At 42.2% G+C, this 6,000-nt stretch overlaps 1 long non-coding RNA gene across 1 annotated transcript in view; it reads left to right on the forward strand.

Annotated features, from left to right (window-relative positions):
* The window catches only part of LOC310907351, an 83,599-nt gene extending 78,254 nt beyond the window's left edge, over positions 1-5,345 (forward strand). Inside the window, exon 3 of the long non-coding RNA XR_014589608.1 lies at positions 5,239-5,345. This is a non-coding gene — a long non-coding RNA (uncharacterized lncRNA). The remainder of the gene's footprint in view (positions 1-5,238) is intronic.
* Positions 5,346-6,000: the final 655 nt, after the last annotated feature.

The raw sequence follows: 6,000 nt of genomic DNA on the forward strand, positions 1-6,000 counted from the left end.
AGCAGTATAAACAACAGCAGGTCAGGTCAGGAAAGGAGGCTGGCACTTCATGAGGCCACGGCTGGAGCCTGCCCAAGTGTGAAATTCCCAACTGGGAGAGAACATTTGGAAAAACAATGCGCTCGAGGTTTATCAACACAAATCATCTCCTAAGTGGCACATTTTATTTAGAGTATGTGTGGCCTCCATCTAGAAGAAGGGAAGTTTTTATCAATCCGAGCTTTATCACTTCCAGATATCTCCTTCTTTGTTTACTGGCGGCATGCACAATGCCTTCATTTTGAGCAGTCCAGTTTAAACACAAGTGGGGCTGGCTTTTTTGTGGAGCCTGCAATGAACTGCCTGTGCTCCCTTTTCAGAACCGTGCTCGTAAATCTTCCCTTCAAGCCCTGAAATGCCTCTTTGTGACCGTCACCCTTGAGAAACGCGGCATCCTGGCCCCAATACATGAATCTGCTTTGGCTAGAAGACCATCCCTGCTCAGGAAAGCACTTTGAACTCTGCTCAGCTTTGAGGAAAGGCTTCAATGACTTTCTGAGGAGAAGGAGGAGGGGGTTTCTGGCATGGGTCAGAAAATCAGAAACACAGGGCAGTCTGTGGAAGGACAGGAGTATATAAATAAACTGTACATAAACCTAAAGTAAGCAGGATGAGAATTGCCTCTTAAAATTCAATTGAGAAAGCTTCCTGGGTGTCCTGAGCTCCTAGGTGGCCACGGCACCCTTTTGACACTATGATTCCTCTCCGCAGTGCTGGCACTGGCCAGCAATCCTCATGAGTAACTGCCACCACTCTTTCAGGTCCCCATCATGCACAAATTAAGGGACATCTGTAGGTGTCAAACCAGAATCAGCTGTTGCTCATGCCTTGCCTTTTCGCAGCATTTGTTATAAAGGGGTTTTCAGCAGTTAAAACTATCAGATTTTTTTTTTCTTTGAGGCAGACTGGCATTATAACTCTTATTTTACAGTGGGAACAATGAAGAAGCTTGCTTAAGTATCACTGAAAAACCCAGTGGAAGAACTGAGAAAAGCCATATTATCCCTCTGCCTTGGTTCCTCACCAAGAGGTCATCTGTCTCCCTGTGTATGGGTAACACAGGTGTTACAATCTAGGCCTTGCCAGGACCATGAAGCCACTTCTGCCATAATTTGCAGAGCTCCCTGGGAGAAACACAGCATATTACCACAGCTTAGCTGTCACTGTCACACTCTAGTCACACAGCCACACAATGCCACGTCAACAGTTGGATGGGTCAGCATTTGGGCACAGTGGCTAGAGCTGTGCCTTCTGGGAGATGCGCTCCCAATCTTCTCCCTGCATCTCAGGCAGAAACTAGTGCTGGCTTCACTCCTGGCCAATGCCTGCTTGGGGGCAAGAGGAGGAATTCAGCCATGTGAGCTCAACACACTGTCCAAGCAGTTGTTCATTGCCTCAATGGAAAAGGCAGAATGCCAGGTGGGCTTATCCCCTTGGCCACAAGTCAGACCTTGCTGAGTTAAGCCAACAAGAGTTATTTTCTGCCCATTCCAGGGGAGTTTTCCAGCATGGTAGTGTCAGCTAGGGACATGAATATTTGATTACTTATCTGCTGTAACAATCTAAATGTACCAGCATCAACAAGATCACACTTTTAAAAGTCTCTTCTCATACTATATAGGTCATGTGTGGAAGCCTTAGTAAATCTTTGTCCTCATCTCCTCATTTAGCCTTAACCTTAATGTCTTCATTCTCCTAAGCTCTTCCTGAGAACAAAATTTGGCTCACCTTGTGACACTCAAAATTTATTGCCTAAAGTGTCCAGACTAATAGAGGACCATGGCACGGTACCGGCCCTGTGAGTGTCTTCAATGTGCAGGTGGCATTTTTTCCCTGGCAATGCACATCAAGTGCAGTCCAATCGGCTTTCAGGATGTCTTTAAATAAAGAAATAAAATAAATGCGACCAAATTATTTGCTAGATATCATGTCTTCAAAAGGTCACAGGGAAACAAGTTTTGACTACAAAACATTGGGCTGTACAGTGTGGGACAATGGACAGGCATAGAAAAGGAAAAGAAAAATTTTCACAAAAATCTATGCAATGGTTGGTGAAGGGAGACCATTTGCCAGTACAAGCTGGAGAGTCAGTTGCTGTAATCATCTGAAAGCTGGTCTTGATGACTTTCTTCGCTCTATAGCCAGCATCTTTCCTATGAACCAGCAAGACCATTCAGCTGGTGACTCCCTCTGTGGAGGGAATGGGCATCTAGGAGGCCAAGATAAGGTTAGGCTGCTGCTTTTTTATTCTGGATGCTACTTTTTTTCTGTATCTTACATGGTATTTATGGAGGAAAGAGGGACAAAATAACTGAACAATGAGTGCCAGAAGCTTAATTAGAACCATGGCCAGCCCTATTGCCCACAGTCCAAGCCATTCACTGACTCATAAGAACTGAGGCATTATGTAGGGAGCGGTTTTATGAATGATGCATCATCACTGCTCCTCATGTTGTAGTACCATATATTAGTTGCTCTTCAAAAAATGTGAAGGAGTAAGAAGATGAGAAACAAAACTATGTAATTCATATATCCATACAGAGCAAGGGCATAAGACAAACCCATAGAATCCTTGCTACAAAGAATTGGACATTTGCTCTTTCCTTTCTTTTCCTACCTTGTAACCAGCTATTCAGCCATTAAACAAACTTACTTTTACACAATAGCACTTAGCTGTAATTAAAGTTCCAAATTAGGGAAAATTTTTGCTGAAAACCTTTTGAAAATACAACAATTTTATCATATGCTTGCTGACACCTTCAGAATAGTCTAACTGGTTTTTCAGACAGGACTTCATTGTGCAAAATTGTTATTAACTCTTCTTCAGGAACTCATGTGTTCCAAGGTGTCCTCTAACTCTGCTTTTTGTTATGTTTCATCTCAGGTTGCTTGGCATGGCCATGATGCTTCTAGGCATTTCTTCAGCATCTCACAAAAAACCCTCTTAGAAGTCAGCATCACTTATGCGTTGTTTCAGTCTTCAAGGACCAGTAAAATTTTAAGCAAGAGGTTTCACAGAAACCTTAGTAATTCAGCTATTTTACCTCTGACTTCATCTAAATATGACCCGGCCTAGATGATTTCTGGTTGAGTGTTTCATCAATTTGTTCCATAACTACTTCTACTCTGGTTAAGTCCTTATAAAGAAGGGCTCAGACTTGGCAACATGGCAAGGAGTAAGAAGCAAACAGATAAAAAGTATAAAGCCCAGAGCAGCAATAATCCTACCCAGCAAAGCTGGCACCAGCTCTATTTCTGGATCCTGAATGATTTCTTAGAGTACATGAAATTCACAGGGTTTTTCCTCTTGTCCTCATCTTTCACTGTGATTAGTTGGGTTACCATCTTCATATCTCTTCTCTTCCCTTGGAAGAGATCTGAAGGAACAAGGAAAGGCTTTCCTTGAGAATATCTACTGCCCTCAGAAGTTATGCTCATATCCTAATTTAAGATGCAACCAGTTTGTCACACCTTCTGTTGTAAGCAAACACAAGGCTGGGGCTGATGAGGAGCCTGTGTATCCATAAATATGGCATTGAGGTACTAAAGCAGGAAGCAAGAAGGGAAAAGAGCCTGAGGGTCAACCAAAGGTCCAAACAGAGCTGGGGAGATGCAGGATACCTAGCTGAGCCAAAGGTCTTGAGACATCAGATACTCAGCTCCTCCACTGGCTACTGTCTGCTGCATTTCAGTCAGGTATCAGACAACCTAAAACCATCTTTATTTTTCTCATGGAGTGTCAGCCTCAGTGTCACCATGCAGGGACTGTTGGAGCTTTATGGCCTCTTTTGAACCCATTAATACTGGCAGCACCACGCAGAGTTCAGTACCCAGTTTCAGTTTATTTAAGACTTGTTTTAAAAAAACATTATGTGCTGAATTTTATTAAATCAACTTAATAGGAGCTGTGAAGTAAAACAAATAAATATGGAACTCATTTCTGCAGTTAGTGGGAATTATTCTGTTTGTTTACAAAGGCCATTAAAAGCTTACTGGAGGTGTTCATTTCAGCAAAGAGGCCTCATTGATGGATCAGCGCAGCCTTGTCAAAACTGTATCCAAAATTTCACAGCAGTGCTCTCATTAGGCTCTAACGGTTGAAAGAAAACACAACTGAAGAGAACTATTAATGTTTCCCGGTGGCCTCCAACCTCCTTCACATTAGTTTTTCCCAAACCACACTGCATAAAAACTTTTCTAAGATTTTTGGGGGCTGGTAGCTAGCAGAAAGGACAGAAAAAGGAGGAGCTGAGTGCTTTGTGTTCTTAAAACAAGGCATATTAAAACAGAAACCTTGATAACTGCAGAGGTGTTTAAGCTGTTTCACAGTGTAATGTCTCTGATAAAATGCTCAGCAGCAGAGAAAGAATTATGCATTAGTAAAAATGTAAGAATGATACCACAGAGTATTAAAATCCCTATTTTAAAACGTGAACTAAGCATTTCTTAGGTGTGAGAGTTCAGGGTTGACCTTAACTGCTAGGAAACACTAATTTTAGTTGCATTTCAATATGAACACATGGAGCCATTGTATGTTTTCCCCCACAGACTTCCACAAGTGTATATATACTTTTTGATGTACATATTTTTCATATCAAGAAGTCAGAAATACAGGTTTGGAATAATCTCTTGTCAAAACAAATTCTAAATTTGCTTTTAAGCACTTAATGTTTTTCAAACACAGGTGATCATCTCTGTTGCCTCCATCATTAGTCGAAATACCCAAAGAAGTGGCCTGCTTTTAGACTGGTACAGAGCCTGCTTCTCGGCTGGTGTCACAAAGGGCTTTGGGTACTTGGCATTTCTGGATGTAGCACTTTTGCATGGCTGCACACCTCCTGAGCACTTTTTCAAACATTGTAAGTAACTTTTCTGAGCAACTCTTCAAAGAGAACATGTGTCAAGTGCTGCAGTGGTGCAGATGACTTCTTCCTATAGGTAGCTGGCACAGGCATCTTGAGACTCTGGTGTGATTCTCAGGAATGGGATGAGCACTTGAAGTACAGCTTGGCCACCCTTAGTACAGTCTGCTATAGATCATATGATAAAATCTGCCTTCTATTTAGGCTTTCAGAAACCTGATAAAGAGTCACTTCCTTTTCATCTTTGGACCAGTAACTTGCAAAAATAACTAATGTGATGTGATAGCTTTGCGTTTCTTACATTTTTCCCTTCTTACCTTCTTCTTACTTTCCCCAGGTGACAGAAACAACTTCTTGCTGTTGTGTGCAAAACCATGTGATGCAGTTACCAGCTGGAAGAGACAGGTTACAAACCAATGAGGACTAAGTCCTTGGAAGAACGTCACATGCCCTGGGAATCTGGTGGCCTGCTGGCTGCCTGAATTCTCTTGATGTTGTCTCCAAAATCATCACTGTGTCAGCCTAAAATGTCCATGCCTGGATGGTCTGAGAGCTCAGTGCTGTGGCCATGAAGGAGAGAGATGCAAGGAGAAGAAGGAGGTGATGATTATAGTGGCTATGTTTCCTGTCATCTTCTCATTTTAGAGCAAGCACATAGGGTTGCTGAACTGATCCCAGAATTGCTCAAAACAATCAGCATCTGCCCCACTCTGGCTCACACTGTGCCTTGTGAAGGCAATACTGAGTGAGCATCACAGGAAAGGGAAGGCGAACCACAATGTGGAGCTTTCACAAAGGGAATTCCTTAGTGTGTGCTGGAATGCTCTTGGGAGGTTTCTGTGATCAGCATGAAACAGTCCATGGATAAAATACAGAGGCAAGTCTGGGGACGTGAGTAAGATCCAGAGTCTTGAACAGTAATGAGATAAACTAGAGAAATTGAATCCAAACAACTCAGAGGATAACGTAAATTCCTAGTGTGGGAGGAAGAAAAACAGTATTGTACAAATTTCAGCTGTGAAGATACTCAGACAGTAAATATCTTATGTCAAGTTCTGGATTTCAATCAGTTTTATTTTATCTTTGTTTCAATAGAATT

This window comes from Zosterops lateralis (assembly GCF_965231275.1).
Source record: "Zosterops lateralis genome assembly, chromosome: 3".
Classification (NCBI taxonomy): domain Eukaryota; kingdom Metazoa; phylum Chordata; class Aves; order Passeriformes; family Zosteropidae; genus Zosterops; species Zosterops lateralis.